The following is an 18,845-nucleotide window of genomic DNA, read 5'->3' as shown; positions in this document are numbered from 1 at the left end:
CATTTCTCTGAATTCAGCTCGTCCCCAAAATATTTCTCTCGTCAAAACACCCTAAAGTTAAACTTCCAAAAATTGTCATGAACACATCCCCAAGAACTAATGAACGGCTCCTTAAAACTGGTGAATGTAACCGCCATAGATATTCGTGCTTCCATAAATATATATTAGAAACTGGCTGGTCGCCCGGCGTTGCCCAATCATTAAACATGATATTTTATTTTGTGCAGATTGTGTTTATATTACTATGGAATCAGTCCTCTGTATATTTGCCTGGTGGACTAATTCGCACACAAAAAAAAGTAATAATGATAATGTTGTTCATAAAATTCCGTCAGTGTTTGTTTACAATATCACGTCAGCTGATATTTGGGTTTGATGATCTTAAACATAGTTTTTCTTGTCTTATAGATAAAAGAAGAATTTTTATAGCTGGTGTAATGTAAAATATTTCCCTGCAAAATTCTTCCGCACATAAGTCTTCTGAATATTTCATTCCGTAAAATTCTTCTTTTGTTTATCTATAAGAGAAGTAAGGCTATGCTTAAGATTAATTTTTTTTTTTTCGATTTTCGATATAAAATATATCTTAGAATACTGCCAGACATACAAATTACCTTTGTGTGAAATTTGTAAAAGATAGGCTCAGCCGTTTCGGAACCTATGAGGAAGGAACTCACACACACACACACACACACACACACACACACACACACACACAAAGAAAGTGACTTTTATATAATAGTAGATAACACACATACAATTGAAAGACGGTTGACTCACACAGGAGCTAGTATGTTTATGTTGTGGGGACAGCTATTATATAATGCGACACAATGGTGTGTGGAAAGATCTCCACTGGACCATCTGTAAAAAGGTGAATATCGAGTGCTTTAATGACTGCAACTGATATTTTCGCTAGCCAGCTCTTCTTCAGCTGCTGCTGATTTTCTCACGTGCGCCCCTATACGCTGTTACAGATTGATTGAAATAAAGAAAGCAGAACTGTTAAGTGTAGCAGCAAGTCTTGTGAATCTATACCAGAAAGAACGGTTGGAAATAATCATACACCATCTACTATATCTATGCAATTCCTACAGATATGTGCCTAGAAAACGGAACTGTAAAATCTGACATAGTGATCTGAAACAAAGAGAAAGTAGCAACCCTAATAGAAGTCAGTTTCCCTGGCTTAAATAGAGCTGAGTGTGAGAAGATAACAAAATCCATAGGTCTTATGTATGACATGAAAAAAAAAAACTGAAATCTTCGGAAGATCTCCATCATTCCAGTAATTATAGAAGCAACCAGATTCGTGAAAAAGAATTTTGAAAACGACCTGGCGAATATACCCGGTAAACCAAGTGCAAGAGAGATACAAATAATTGAACTTAAAGGGACACTTAGAATATTATAAAGATCTCTTATTGGAGTGTCTGAAATAATGGGTGAATGCTTGGCATAGCAGGATGCACCGTCCCCAGCACAAATAAAATGAGATTTTTTTTTATTAGTAGCATGTAATGAAAGACCATTGCACAAAAAGAAGAACAAAACCTTCATTTACTTACCCACACCATTCGATATAGGGAACAAAATTTTGACAATGAGTGAAGAAAATGAAAACTAAAAAGTTTTTCGATCCCAGGAAGTCTGTCAGCAGTTATCTTCAGGCGAAGACTGTTAATGCTTAAGCGTCCAGTCGATAAGGACAGGAGAAAGGAAGGGGACGTCTTTTCTCTCTGCTTCCAGGGTTCTCTCTGCTGACCGACCATGATTCCTAAAAGAGCTCATCAGGGGACAGATGAAATCAGTATATCATGCAGGTGATGAGACGATTCCAATATTTTATAAATTCTGATACAATTACCAATTCCATACTACATTCCAGATTCCGATACAATTACCAATTCCGATTCTTTATAAATCTCTAAATATTTATTCCTGATGAGCGTAGAAATATAACAACTCCATGTTAAATATGTTAAATGCACAGATATTTTCTCAAATGTAAAAGTACACTTGTGGATTGGTTGGTTGGTTGGTTGTTTTTGTTTTACGGCATATCAACCCTTTTTGGGGTATTTAATGCCGAATCCAAAGATTTTGAAGAAAAAAAATTTAATAGAATATATTTGTTGTTTTCAAGTCGGTTTCTATTTAACCCATAGTTGGAACCCTAACAGGTACTACCACTCTGGGTCAGAGTGGACCTGGGTGCAAGGGCAATTAAAGATTGGCTCCACACTCCCTAAAGCCCACAAGCTAGGGCCGTACCATTGGATATAGTTTAAGGTCATATCCAGGACCCCCATTGAGGGACTTTTACCCTCTGCAAGGGGGCAGTCGGTATATTCTAATGCCCCACCGACAGGGCCTACACTTGTGGAAGCATGATCTATAGATTTTAGTTTTAGTGCAGTGGAAGATTTTGCTTTAAACAAAACCAAATAAAAAAAGAATCATTTTTGACAATAGAAAATAATCACAAATTTTTCCGATAATGATTCCAATACCCTCCAAAGTTCCGATTTTTCCAATTCCAGATTCTGATTAATCGTCCTAACACTACTTGTCCCTGATGCTTTGGTTACACACTGACCAATCAGCTTACAATTCTCCAGATAATTTTTTATTTATGGCTGTTAAAAAACACATATTGTTCGGATTCATCAAACTACTGTTCTTATCTTAAGTGTTATTTTCACAACGTTTCGGTCGATGTAACCTCCGATTTTCTTCAGGTGTATCTTATTGAACTCAGGAAAGTTTCTGGTGAAATTGAGAATTTGAACGGAATTTCTGACAGAACTCTTTATTTACTTCATGGGAGTAGCATGCTCTCGTTCCGTCAGCCATGATAAGTAATTTGTAATTGTATTGTTTGGTTGCCCACACTGAGAATTGAACCTCAAACCTTCAAGAGAATATTACTTTTACAATTGATTTTTCCAAGTACTCTAACAACTGCACCAACAGTCCTTGAGAACAATAGTCCAAAGGTTCCAAATTATACGAATCCACATCTCCAAAATTCAGAAACTTATTACAAATCTGTTCTCCCATGAATTGAAAATAAAATGAATATGGTATACGATATGAAAGACTAGATGACGCATGCTCTCATTCTGTCAGTCATGACTGAGTAGAAGTCTTTTAACACTTCTAGTCGGTCATGGTTGACGTCACAATTGTAGTCTTTGTCTCGTTTGCATTGAGGATCGAAACTCCAACCTCCAGAAGAATGTTACTGAATTTTACTTAGTGCTTTATTCGTTATACCACGACTTTTATCAAATAATATACAGTTTGTGAACACTCACCTGAAAAATTCAGAAACATAGTTTCAGACATATTCATAAAATGTTAAAAAAAACAACAACAAAAAAAAACAACTTAATATCAAAATTTGATATTAAGTTAACTCAATTATTTTTGGTGGTATATTTACCAAATTTCCCTAAACAGTAGGCTGATTTAAATTTAAGAGTATTTTATGTGCTTCGTATAAATATCAATTTTCAAATTGACATATGTACACAGGTTTACATAATGGCCTACTCAAAAGAGCTCTCATAAGAGGTCAATAGAGTGATTACTGTCGGCCGTAATTGTGGAATGGTATACCAAAAAGTCTCCAATGAATTTCTTATCCATATAAGAAAAATTTGAGTCAGTCATACTACATTCATCAAACAGGATGTCCTCATAAATTAAATGAACGAACAGCGTTATCCATTTGTTCGGAAGTAATTCAAAACCAATTCATTCTCCTAGGAGAACTATGGAAGTATCTATAGCCTATGATAGGAGTCAAGTTAATTCGAATATTTGCTTTGCTCGTAATCATCAAAGAACCAGTATTGTTCCGAGACAAAGTATAACCAGAAATGGCAAGAATTGAGCTAATCACTAGAAACGTTTGGAAACATAGCGGAGAAGAAAAGTGAACTTCATTTAACCCTCTTGATACTATCTTAATAGTTATGCGGGGTGCCTTCAATAAGTTTCCAGACATTTTTCGTATGAGAACTTTTATTGATAGTACACACATGAAACTCTAGTACCATTCAAAGTAATCTCCTCTGGCTGCAAAGCACTAGTTGTATCGTTCAAACAACTTCTAGAAGGCAGCATGGATGTACTCTGCTATGAGCATGTCAATGATCCTCGACACACCTTCTTTCATTTCCTCAATTTTCTCATAACGACAGCCGCTAAGGTTTTCCTTGAACTTAGGTGAACTACGTCTGGACTATAGGGATGCCCATCTTGGTCAATAGTCTGTGACAAAGATGGAGACACAACTCTTCAATTCCTCGTGAAGAATTGTATATACAGTTCCCACACTGGCATCAAACTGTACATTTATTGTCTCTATAGATGGTCCTTATACATGAAATTCTTTATTAGCCCAATCAACTCTGATGTTCTAACTTCCTTAATTATCTCACACCTCTCATTATCCCTAACAGACTCTAAGCCTTCCTTGAATCTCTTATGCCACTCAAAAGCTGATGCTCCATTAATGCAAGATAAACCAAAAGCGGCCAGAAGCATTCCATACGTTTCTGTTGCATGTTTTTTTTTTAAAGTTTAAAACAGAATTTTATTGCATATCGTTCCTATAAAGTATCCTCATACCCAGATTGCATTTTTGAAATTCACCAGCTGTGACAATCAGGCTTTAGCAGGGTGTATTCCAATGGTATTACTGGACGAATGCTTAGCATAATTAAATCCTTCTTAAATGAGAAAAGGATCTAGGTTGTCCTCGATAGGCATACGTCCAAAAGATTTGATATAAATGAGGGTGTACCTCAGGGATCGATCCTTGGACCTTTATAATTTCTGATATTCATAAATGACTTACCTGATAAAATTGTCTCTAAGATGCGTATATTTACTGCAGACACGTGGGGAAAACTAATGAGCACATATCTAAAGTAATGGCCGAAACACTATAGGAATTACTTCAGTCTGTAGTGGAATGGGGTCAAAAATGGATGGTAACGTTTAACGCTGCCAAGACAAAGTTCGTTTCATTTAATAATTACATGAAACCTTACCAACCACCAATAGCTATGGCTAGAGATACTTTACCTGAGAGCACTTCGTTCAAGCTCCTTGGCTTAATGTTCACAGCAAACTTGAGTTGGAATAGGTACATCGAGATCATTGTTAAGGCTGCTGCAAAGAAGGTGAGCTCTGTCTATCATACTAGAGAGTTACTTATGCCTGAAAGTATCCTGTACCTCTACAAAGCCACCATTCGTCCATATATGGAGTACTGCTATCACATTTGGGCTGGAGCATCTGCTACTAGTCTCTCGCTCCTGGACAGGGCCCAAAAGAGAGTCGCCAACCTAATAGGTCCCGAACTGTCATCTAAACTTCAGCCCCTGTCCCACTGACGAAATGTTTCATCCCTCTGCCTGTTTTACAAGTATTTTTTATGGTGGATGCTCTGACCAACTACAAGCCCCTGTACCCTCTCGAAGAAAATACCCGAGACAAACCCGACAAGCAGCGAAGTTCCACCCCTACAGAGTTGAGATCCCTAGATGTCAGAAAGCCTTTTACTTTAATAGCTTCTTCTCCAGAACTGCAAGACTTTGGAATTCTCTTCCGGTTTCCTGATTCTCGAACTTTAACATTTCAGTAAAGTTGAAGTGTAATGTGAACAGACATCTTGCTGCGAAACTCCCTACATAGTACCTCTGCAACTTGGGTTCCTGATAGTAGCCCACTACATCAAAGTGGCAATGTGACTTGTTTGGGGTGAAAATGTAATTAAAAAAAACCTACTATAGCTGTTCATTGGAACGGGAAATCATACAAATTGATCAGACATTTCATAAGATCTATAGCAATTTTCAGGAGTCTATGACAATTTTCAAGAGTCTATGACAATTTTAAATGCTTGTACAAAATGTATGGACTCTTATTTAAGACACTTCGTATATAATTCATACATACATAGTATTAAGAGAGTATAATAGAGTGAACTTTTTCTAAATAGATGACAGTGAACGTATTATTTAGGATTGCTTTTATTCTTATTGTATGGTGGATGCAATGCATTTAATACATGAGAAAGCGTCAATTGGGTCATCCTTTTTTTAATAGAATTTATTGCATCTGAAAAAATGGACAATTCCTTCTAACTATCGATTTCTTCTTTTTATTCCATGAACCATTATTTTTTATTATTTTTTTTTTTCAATTTTTTAGTATGGCGGACTAACTTTCTTGCGTTTTTCGTGTGGGAGTCTAGAAATTCATCAAACATACTTACATTTTCAACCTACAGGGTCATCTTCAGGTACTGTGGTATAGTGAATGTTTAATAATGAATTGACTGATCAGATAGTGCGCCTATAAACATTGGATTAATCCGTACCCATCACCGCCCCCGCCCACAAACCCGGTCTGGTGATTGAATGTTCATTGGTGAATTGATTAACATCACTCTACCACAGTACCTGAAGCCGACCCATATGGGTTGAAAACGTTTGTACGTTCGACGAATTTCTCTTCTCCCTCACAGAAAATGCGAGAAAGTTAGACCGCTATATGAAAAAAAAAAAAAAAAAAAAGAATATGCAGAGCTTAGCGCTGATATTTAACCAAATCTATAAAAAGATTAGTTAGTGCTATATATTTCCATGTTGTAAAAAAAAATCATATTAAACGGACTTTACTATGTTTTGATTGTCCCGTGAGGGGGCATTGTAAATAGGTACAGAGTTAGAGACCAGGATCGTTTTTTAATGTGCAGAAAAGGTACAAAAATAAAAATTGTCTCAGTCTTGAAGGATTTCTCCTCCACTGAAAGAGAACGAGAAATGGAAGTGCCGCATCTGAAGAACAGATACTACACTTTGATCCTGGCCAAATGGTTTAAAATACGTGAATTTTCAGTTTTTACTTTATATTTGAAAAATATTTTGTGTAAATAAATGTAATAAAATACTTTATCATTATTTTTTTATGATGATATTCTTGTACTTGTTTTCAAAAAAGTTATTGCATGATATTATATGTTGCGTACTGATATAACTACTTTGGTAAAAGCCATTCATGTTTAGGACAAATGCATATTATGTAGTTCTACAATAGACATTTTATCTGGAAAAGGAAAATATATTCTTTGCGTTTAATGGTGAGTAAATTCGAATAAAATTGTAACAACACGTACATGTAATAAATAGGTAGGTAGATGTACTATATACTTTTCTTTTTTTACTTATCAGATGTTTTAGTTTACGTCGAATACAATTTTTTTTATTAGTACGGACTAAACCAAAGTAATAGAAAAAAACTGCACATAACACACACCTTATATACTATTGATAAATGCGTACATATATACATCATCATATTCAGTATAATGTACACACTAAAATATATATATATATATATATATATATATATATTTGTAGTCACTGACATACAGTCCTGTTTCGTTGTATCACAACTCATCAGTGCTGCTAGACTAGCACCTCTCCCAGGCCGAGGATTGAACTCAGAACCATCGTTGACAGTCAACAGTTCTAGCAAGTGGCACCTGTAAATTATCTTGCAAAATGTCTATTTAAACAAACATTTGTCCACTACATTTACAGTGCTCTAACTGCTTGTTTATAAACAAACAAGGAGCATCGCATATATACACACGCACCTTCATCAATATATATATATATATATATATACACGCGCATTTATCTATATATTAGTCCTTGCGCGAAAGCGCAGGACACAAAATGTTTTAAATAATAATAATAGAATAACAAAGTCTTTCGCTAGCGAGGACTACTATTGAGCGTAACCAGTTATACACTCCTTTTGAAATTTTCATCTCTATTTTTATCGTTATCTACTGAATATTTTTGATGAAACCTATATGAAATATGTCCTTATTAAATTGTAAAGATTTTCTATTCTGAAAGAAGTTTAAAATAACCTTTTTAGATTAAAAAATTTGAATTTTTTTAACAAAACTTTTTGAATAATAAGAAAATCTGACAGGTATGACAAAGAGAGAGTTGCAAAAAAGAGTTGTGGAGTGAGGAGAATTACAAACTGAAACAGAGAATATTCAGACCTGTAATTATACAAAGAGGGGGTTGCAAAAATGAGTTGTGGTGTGAGGAGAAATACAATCTGAAATAGAGAGTAGGAGAGTTTTTATAAATACATACAAAATCACATTCATCTTTTTTTAAATCCAAATTAATAAATTAAATGAAATATAATCTTAAAAAGATAGGGTACAAGATAGAAAAGTATTTCATCCAAGGCATGAAAATTGTTAAACAAAATGTTTTTACTATAGGCTTTGAAGATAAATAAATTTCAAATTGAATCTTGTACCTTTGTTTTTACTATAGGCTTTAAAAATATTTTGTCTAACAATTTTTATGCCTTGGATGAAATGCTTTTCTAACTTGTACATATATACACACTTATATATATATATATATTGATAACATTGACAAATGCGTGTGTATATATACACACACGATATACGTATTTACCTATATATATATATATATATATATATATATATATATATATATAACTACTTAAAGTTTACGCATAAATTTATACTTTCGTATATTAATTTTATGTGAGTAAATTAAGTATTTACTTAAAACGTGCTCAATACTTAGGTAAAGCTAGTTAGAAAGTTATAAAATATATATGGCGATTAAGCTAAACTGAATATTCCGCGTTTCATCCACTGTAGGAGTCCTAGAGTGGATGAAACGTGGGATATTCAGCGTAGCTTAATCGCCATATATATATATATATATATATATATATATAAACATTATGGGATCAGTAATATATACCAACTTCATTACTGGTCAATACCTTTGAATCTAACACGACACACGCATAGCTGTGCATTTATCATCTCCTTCACACGCACTCTTTCTCTCTGTAGAAATATACACATAAATTCATGCACAGTAATTTTCTCAATATTTACACACATTTATATAGAAGCGTGTGTGTCTATAAATACATTATTTCTTATTCTTACTGTATTGATAAATATTTTTTATATGTACATATATGGTGTTCTGTATTTGTCATTGTATACGTAAGCATACCTTTATACTCATAAAAATAGTTAAAATAGCGTATGTGTGTATATGTGTGTGTGTTTTGTGTATATTTACTCATACACTAAATTCTTACAGAAACATAACTGGCATGCGAAGCATTTCATGTAGTCTAATTCAACATTTCTCGTTGTTGTTTGCATGCTTGTATTGGATTTCTGATGTAAAAAAAAATGACGTATTATTATGGATTTAAAGAGAGAATATTTTGCATCTGTCTCTCATACAGCGTCTGACCTTTGTTTTGAACGGAGTAAATAAAAGAGGGAAGAAAAACTGATTTCGATTTTACTCGAAATACCATTTTATGCAAACATCAACAAAGATAGACTGCTCGTACAAAAGAACAGAACATTCAATTCAAATATGTTATCCATGCCTTTCTAAGTCTGACGAACACACATTATACGTATATAATTATGTTATCATAGAGTAAATCTTTAACAAAGCAAAACTTATCTCCTATTTGTTGAGCTTTTCTTATCTTGATAACAAACATATTAAATGAAAAAATGAAGAATAAAAAGTTATATATATAACTTTATTATATCATCAGAACAATAAGAAAAGGTAAAAGGGAAAATCAAGAAAAAAAACTCTTCATGCAATGACATTTCGAAGCTAAATGCTTCTCGCCAGAAGAGAAGGGCTAGAATATTTAAATGTTATTAAGTTCGGTTTTTTTTTCATATATATATTTGCGTTTTGCATATAAAATACAAATATTAAAAAAAAATGGGTGTATAAAATTTAAATATGAAATGAGAATGAAAGTATAGGATAATATGTTAAAAAAATAATCAAAATAGGTACAATATATAAGGGTAAATCACAAGAGTAGTATTAATAGTAAAAAAGAAAATGACTAGAAGCATTTAGCTTCGAAATTCCATGGGCAAGAAAGTTTTTTTCTTTCTTAATTTTCCCCTTTATTATATCGTCAAAACAATAAGAAATACCAAAGTTAAATGTAACTCATATTCCATCTGTCATTTAATATATATAAATACTCTTGTAGATTTTGGGTTATTTGTGTATTGATATTCATATTAAAATCCCTTTTTTTGTTTATAAAAAGGTGTATTTTCTTTTTAAATGAGTCGTTGAATTGCATTCATCTGCAAAAGATTTAGCTAATTTGCATATTGAGTTAAACTAATAGGGAATTAATTTCAATGAATGTTTTTTTTTATCGGTTTTCTTATAGGATGATAATATTTAGGTAAATTTACGGGCAATTCTATTCTATAATATTTTCGTAAAAAGTTATATAAATATATATAGAAAGAGGTTTGTGTTTACTATATGTGTATATGTATTTGTTTAAAAAATGTTGCCTACCAAACTCCTCTGTCAGTTTTATGGTTTACAGACATGAAATTTTATATGTAGGGTATTCGAAGCCACACAAACTTCATAATTGGGTTTTAGCTGAGGAAAATCGATGTAAAATTTGAAAATTTAAAAAAAATGGAATTTGCCAGATGGTTATGCATGCATATTGGTAATGGCGTCTTTCTCTCTCTCTCTCTCTCGCTTACCTGTCTGTAGTATTATATGAATATCTATCTCTCTGAGATGAATAAAATCCTCCATTTTAAATAAGACTTGTGTATCTGTAACCAGAAAGAGATGACACACATCGGTCCTAACGCGCATGTACATGGATTACATTGGATTATACACAAAACATTACACCACAACGCTCCCCTTTTTTGCCTTCCTACTGCTTCTTATGATATCCTTCATTTTTGCTTCCACCATCAAAAAAAAAACTCAGTGCGCAAACGAGTAAACAAGCAAGATTATCAAAGTTGTAATATTGTATCGACTCTACAGTGCATGTGCATGTATGCATAAGTACGCACAACAGACATATGATTATTCCTATGTATCACTGAGGAATTAGACATTGTTAAATATAACGTCGTTAGATTAGTCCTTTAGTCTTTCTCTGTTATCTTGTTGTCTCCATAGTAGGAGCTTGACTGAGTTCCAATATTTTGTGCATCCTTGTAAGATATTCATAACAAGATCTTACCAGCACAATGGAATAAATTCAATGCGGCTTGTATCAGGTGGAATTTTCATCAACAGAGCTTATTTGTAGAGGACTGCTTCCCTGTTGATACAACTAGGTAGTCTTCAAATGTCAACAAATTGTTATAATAAACCGCCCCATAAGTAACATTATCTTGAGTGTGAATTGGTTTAGATTAGAGTACTAATAAAGTGTACTTACATAGTGTTCCTCATCTTTCAGCTGATAATCATTTCATTTCAGCTCTTTAACTCTCATCCTACTTGGGCTTGATACCTGATGTGAAAAAACGTACTAGACGTTTTGGACATTAAAAAACAGGTACAATTTGTAGACTTTTGACTCATGAGTGCTTCATGCCAAACTTCTATAGTAAATGGGGTATTGTGAATACTAATCCTTATTAATCCCTATTACTCTCTAACTAAGTATTATGGTATCCGTTCGATGTATAGTTAATCTGGCTGAATTTTGTATGAACATTTTGTATGGTTATGTGCAAAGAACTGAGTAGTTTTCAAGGAAAAATCAATGGACAGACAGATAAAAAAACTAAGAGAAATATAGTATAGATGATGATCTATAAGGTTGAAAATAGTACTACTACTATTGCTGCTGCTACTATGATCAAAACATAGAATATGTATATTTCTGTAACTTATTCAAAAAGTCTAATATTGATACTACAACTACTATAAAAAAATAACAATAATAATAATACACGACATTATCTTCCATATCCCTTTTGAGCTATCTTGACTTTCTTTGTCCAGATAACACCAATAATAATAGGGGCATAAAAATATTACCGAAAAACTGGGAAAACAAATGAGAGAGATTGGAACAAAAGGGATGGCTAAGAAGATACAACGGATAACAATAATGAAAACGGCTGACATATTAAGGAAAAAACATGCATAGACTAATACACATGAGCCGCAGGCGCAAGCCGGACATATAGAAACTGCTACAGAGGTGAAACGCAAAGAAACACCACATGGAAGCATGAAAACTGAAACTGTATAATTGTAAGTAAACTCCATTGCCGCCTTCCTTTTTTTTTTTCTTATAAACTGGTAACACACCAAATAAGTGAGGATCAAGGAGGATGAAGAGACCAAGAAAAAGCACTAACCAAACCTCCAGTGGATGAGTGTGAAGGGGACTAGGACCTTAAGAAGGCTTATTGTCACCCAAATCCCAGCGAAGACCAATGGTCACTACCAACGAGAAATCAATGGTAAACGACTATTGCGATCACACAAACTAATTTACAAAGGTTATTGAAACAGGTGGCGAGTACTGGAAATCTAGGGACACTTGTTGTCGCTCAGACCCATGGAACACCACGGACCACCACAGAGTTCTTTGATGATAGCCTGTATGAAAACTAGTGAGTAATAGTAATAATTTAATGCATTTCCTGTTCGCATGTATCATTCACACACACGTTTATTTTAGAAATTACATCGTCTGGACAGTAATGTTACTACTCCTACTACCACTACCACCAAAAAGCAACCACTTATTGAGATTCAAATAATTCAACTTTGCAACAAATTTGTTCTGCTTCCTGTCAAAGATATACATTTTTGTTTTAATTCAATTTTCACCCCAAGCAAGGCACAGTGCCACGTTGAAGTAGGGGACCACTATCGGGGACCATAAGCTGCAGCTCCATGTTGGCCTTATAGAGGTACAGGATACTTTCAGGCGTAAGTAGCTTTCTAGCATGGTATTACAATACTGCTGCTGCTGCTGATACTACTACTACTACTATTAATAATATTTTTTTACATTTCTGTAAATGCTCTTACAACTTTAGATTTATATTATGAACAAGTCCGTTCCTTTTATTTGCTTATTCAAAAAAAAAAAATAAATAAACAAATTATTCAGAGAAACCAGTTACGTCCAGAATTTTATTCTAATTAAAAAAAAGATTCTCTTTTTACTTTAAGATTGAATAAACTTAATTTATTTTTAATTCAGTGAGTCCGGATTTATAAAGTCATAGATATGCCAGTGAGAACTTCATTAATATGAGATTAATCCGTAAGGGATTAGCTGTGAAATGTATAAGGGAGTATACTTTATCATCTCCTAAAAATATGGGATGGTCTACATTAGGATTTATTCAAGCAATCCAATTTCCGAAATGCGTTCCAATTCAATGTATTTTGATACTGAAGGTATTAAGTAGAAGTATCAGTGACGATACTAAGTTTACACAGTGCACCTGCAGTTTATCGCATTAAGATTGGGTTAAAAAAACGAGTGTTAACAACATCATGTTAAAAAAATCCTATTTTGTTGTCTTTTAATTATTTTTTATTTTAATGTATGTATCTATTGGCATAAATTAGACATCAGTAAAGAACAAACTTCTAAGTTTATTTTTCTGAGAAACTGCGCAGTATGTGGTCTTCTATCACAAAATCTACATCATACCTTCAAACGAAATTTTGATTAATGTTTTTTCTTGCTCAAGTCACCGCTTACGAAGGCCCATAGGCCACTCGAGGATAAGGACTAATGAATTTAAGGTCGTAGTGTAGTAATCGTTAATGGCGTAAATTGTGTAGAATTTTATTCATAGGAACGGCTCAACAAGAACTTGTTTACATTGGATTTGAAGGCTACAATGTTGTATTCAATCGGTAAGCATGCCAATGGAATAGTGTTCCAAAAGGCGGGAAGTTATAGAAAAGAAGCTTTTTTCATGGAATCTGCATGGAGATTTAGGCACAGATAGAGAGTGGGGGAAATCATATATACTGATTGTAGTTAGTCAAGTGTTTTTTGTGAAAGTTTAACAAGGGGGGGGCAATAATGTACGTTTTTAAAATATTCAATAAAATTTAAGTATATTACCAGGCGAGAAATCAAGAAAAATTGTTCGTTTCACATATTTTTTTTAAGTAAAAAATTAAATTTTAATTGGTTTAACTGTATACTTCAAAAGTTCCAAAACTAATTTTGAAACAAAAATGCGAAAACAGATTTTGTTCAAAGCTTTTTCTTTAAACATAAGAGAAATAAAATGGACGGTTGGCATTCTCTTGTTGGTAGGCGCTTTTGTTGTTAAATATCATTCATTCTTTTAGAATTATCAAATATTGTTGGCATTCGTTTTACCAATATTTTTCTCATTAGAAATCTTGGCATTATGTCCTGATGAAAAAGGGTCACATTAAGATTACCACAATAAGTAAAAGTGTTAATGTGAAACGAACTAGATTCGAAGTGGCTGCTAGGTTGTCAGTCCATATCGTTAACACTTAACCCCCATCACCTCTTTGTTAGTAGAGATTTATTCCTTAGAAAATTAGAAACTTAGGGTTACTGACAATGTAACTCATTTTTAACTAAGTTCTAGTGGTCCTGGATATGACCTTAAACTATATCCGATGGTGAGGCCCCAGCTTGCAGGCCTTAGGGAGTGTGGAGCCACCCTTTAATTGCCATTGCTCCCAGGTCCACTCTGACCCGAAGTGGTAATACCTGTTAGGGTCCCAACTATGGGTTAAATAGAATACGACTTAAAAAAACAAATATACTATATTAAAAAAGTGTTCTTCAAAATCACCAGATTCGGCATTAAATAATCTGAAAAGGGTTGATATGCCGTAAAACAAAACAACCAACCAACCAACCTAAGTGGTAGTGGCAATCTCCTCTCTGGATGTCTTTTTAGTATCTATTCAACCCCATTTTTTTTCATGTTTTGATAAATCAGCTTAAGATTTTTTTGTCTCTGAATTCGTTATTAAGTTTCCACAGTTTATAAGTATAGGGGTCGGTAGAAAATTAAATTTTAATGCGTTTGGCGAAACTTATTCGTAGAGATATCTATACTTTTTTATGTTCGATATCTCGGCTGCTAACAATAGTGCTTTACCAAATTTCCCGAGTAATGAACAGGATGAAATAATTGTTATTAGATTATAGCTACTTTTGCTTGGATACGCATGTCAATCATTTTTATGGATTGACCTCGAAAGATCATTACATGACACAGGGTCATTATTTTAATCTGCTTATTTTAATTATAAAATATAACTTGGGAATGTCAGCAGATTGAAACAAAAGCATGCTTAGGTTTATTCATCAATATGTATGAATCAATATGATTTTTTTTTTTAATGATAGAAGGTGTAGGGAAAAAACGCAAAGAACAGGTTATGCACAAGAAATTGTTTGACACGGATATATATTTTTTTTTAATTTAAAAAAATATTTTTTTACATAGGCATCACGACTTATCCTCGAGTGGCATCTTAGACTTGATAAGGGTTAAAGAGTGTACAGTAGTCAATTGGACAATATAGTAATCGTTAAAGATGGAAATTCGGTAAAATTTTTAACTTATATGGAACGGCTCATCAAAAACTTGTTTACATTAGACTTGAACACAACCATATTGTAGTCAGTTGGAAAGCAGGAAAACGGAAGATAATTCCATAGGCGTGCAGTTCTAAGAAAGAAGCTTTGTTCATGGAATCTACGTTTGGGTTTAGGCACAGATAAAGAGCGGGGGGGGGGGAATTATTGATAGTGTTTTCTGCTAGACGGGTGTTTCTTGTGAAAGTTTGGCGAGGGGAGGGACCATAGATTTGAGCTCAGACGAGCACTTGCCATGAAAATAACGATAAAACAGGGACAAATTCGCAACATCTCTTTCTCACAAAAGAGATGGCAGGGAAGAGAAAAGGACATCCCTTACGAAGCTACAAAGTATATTTTGAACTCTATCAAGGCAGGATAAGTCCTTTCTAGCAGCTCCTGTCCAGATGTGGCAACAGTACTCCATCCTTGGACGTACGTGGCTCATATAGATAGAGAATTGCATCAGTAGTGAGTTATCTACTGGATCGATAGAAGGATCCCACCATTTTTCCAGCAGCTTTGGCAACGGATTTAATTTAACGGATTTAATGTATGTGTTCTATTTCAGATTAGGAGTAAAGGTCAAGCCCAGAAGCTTGTCAAAATATGCGTTTATTGAAAAGTCTGCATGAGAAAATTAATTCAAAAATTGTTTTATTAAAATTATAAGTAAAATTGGATTCTCGAACAATTTAATATAATTTAAATGAAACATTTTTTTTCTAATTAAAGCAGCATTGGATTTTTCCGAAACATTTTTTTATTTAATGTAAAATTGTAAGCTGTAACTTGAACCGAGAAGCGCCACATTACAAACATAGCTTTATTTAGCTTCTAATTCGAAACAATTTGAATCATATCATAAAGGATGTGAATAAACTTTGTCCTAATGACTACCGTGCACACATTAATTATTATCTTCGAGTGGCACTCGGGCCTTAATAAGTGATGAGCTATTTGTACAAAACATATATATTATTTGTGTGTTTGAACACTTTGTTGCCCCAAATCCATTCTATTCACATTTGTTTTGTAAATATTTCTATACACTATAATTTAAAGTTCAGTATCTGAACTAAAAAAAATTGTAAAACAAGAAATATTAACTCTTACTAAAAGTATACGAGTTACTTCCCTTGGCTAATTTTTCATTTTAGGTGCTTATTTAAGAATATCTCTTTCTGAATATAAAACTATATATCCCACGAACGATATACATATTGTTTTCCGTTTCACGAAATTGTGATAAGAATATGTACTTGAAAATTGATTTTAATTTATAGTGTAATGTGATTACAATTCATCATTTAATTGCCTGATAATAACAGGCATTAGTTTTCACCTTTCTCTTGTTTTCACTGTCTGATTTTGCCTGTGTCTTGGAAACGCCATGTCTTGTGTGAGTTCTTGTCAAACAAGCAGTCATAATTAGTACATAAAAAAGACGCTTTTCATATTTATAGGATGTCAGCTGAAAGTTAAGCAGTTTATTTATAATCTCATTTTCTTAAAACTTCTGTACTATTTGATTTTTTTTACTCTAATATTTTCCTTTGTATTCACTTCTTTTGAATGCCTATTAAAAGCCGGCAAGAATGTCGGAAAACGCTTTTCAAAAATATACGTACATAAAAAGATAAACACATTTTGCCATCAGTTTTTCATGGAGTAAAGTATTGTTGAAGACAACAGACAAGGATTATATTTTTGTAAGTTTTGTTGTTATTACGCAAATTTTGACAGAAGCTTGTATGTATGCAGACACACACACACACACACATATATATATATATATATATATATATATATATATATATATATATATATATATAGATTTAAATTGTACAGAAGGTCAGAAAAACACTGGTACCGTCGGTTTCAAACCTAATATAAGCGGGAAACCGACGGTACCAATGTTTTTCTGACCTTCTGTACAATTTAAATAAATATTAAGCTCTTATATTGAAAACTTTTTTCTTTGTAATCGAGCACATTGTTAGAATTCTTTCCCATAAAACAGCAAACAAATATTATATATGTCATTATATTCTGATTTTAATCTTCGTATGGACGCATAAAACTGATGGGAAAATAATGTTTGAGAAATTAACTTCTTTAAGAGCAAGTTTTCTTCTAGTATGTATGTATAATATATATATATATATATATATATATATTATAATCTGATGTTATTGTTTTCCAGAGGTTAAGTAACCAATGAAGTTAATACAAGAGTGCTCAATTATGAGGTAGAGCAGGGTATATTCTTTATTTACAAAAAACAAATAAAGAGTGTGTATATATATATATATATATATATATATATATAAAAAAAGATTATATATATATATATATATATATATCTTATATATATATATATATATATATATATGAAGATATCCTTATGTATATATAAATGGGTTTAAACATGAAGAAAAAAATACCCATCAAAGTCATTTGCACTAAATCAATTTTTTTTTTTTTTTTTTTTTTTTTTTTTTTCAGCAGTAAAATTTATTCTTTATCCTATAATCATGTTCATGGGTTTTCTTCTGGTTTCCTCATTTATCTTTTGTCTCATCTATGAATAAATCAGTCTCGATTTCCAATTACAATTTTTCTTCTATTTATTTTTTTTTAATCTTTTATTTTATGCTTTCACTTTTTCCTATTAAATTTTTATTTTCATTTTTTTCTTTTTTTTTCAATTATACTACGTTATCTCTCCTCTTCCTTCAACTTTTAATTTCCAAATTTTTTGTTAGGAATTACTGAGATGAGGATTGAGAATTTGCATTATTTAAATTATTCCAACTACTGTTCTCATCATAAGTATTAGTTTCCCAATGTTTCGACCGATGTAACCTTAGGAGGTTTCCTTCAGGTGTATCTTGTTTAACTCTGGAATCCTTCTGTTGAACTCTGAATCCGCCCAGAATTGACAAACAATCCGCTGTATTTAATTCATGTAGATAGCATACTCTCATTCCAACAGGAATATCTAGGTGGAAGTCTTAATTCACAGTCGTATTTTTAAGTGCTGTCTACGTTGAAGATTGAACTTATAACCTTTAGAAGAACTGAACTTTACCACTATGCTATGGGTCCTGGTTGAAGGTTCAATCCTTAGTGCAAGCGACGCTAAAAAAACACACTCAGTTATTTCTGTTCGAAATTCCTTACGAAATTCTCAAGTTCAACAGCAAGATTTTCAAGACCAACAAGATACACCTAAAGAAGATCGGAGATTACATCGATCGAAACGCTATGAAAATGGCACTCAA

General features: G+C 32.9%; 1 protein-coding gene across 1 annotated transcript in view; it reads left to right on the top strand.

Annotated features, from left to right (window-relative positions):
- Positions 1-18,845, top strand: part of LOC145284538 (thrombospondin type-1 domain-containing protein 7A-like) — a 1,985,627-nt gene that overhangs the window by 1,622,348 nt on the left and 344,434 nt on the right. The window lies entirely within an intron of this gene.

This window comes from Euprymna scolopes, chromosome 9 (assembly GCF_053919585.1).
Source record: "Euprymna scolopes isolate OS-2025 chromosome 9, ASM5391958v1, whole genome shotgun sequence".
In the NCBI taxonomy this organism is placed as follows: domain Eukaryota; kingdom Metazoa; phylum Mollusca; class Cephalopoda; order Sepiida; family Sepiolidae; genus Euprymna; species Euprymna scolopes.
This window is presented reverse-complemented; position numbering and strand designations above follow the sequence as displayed.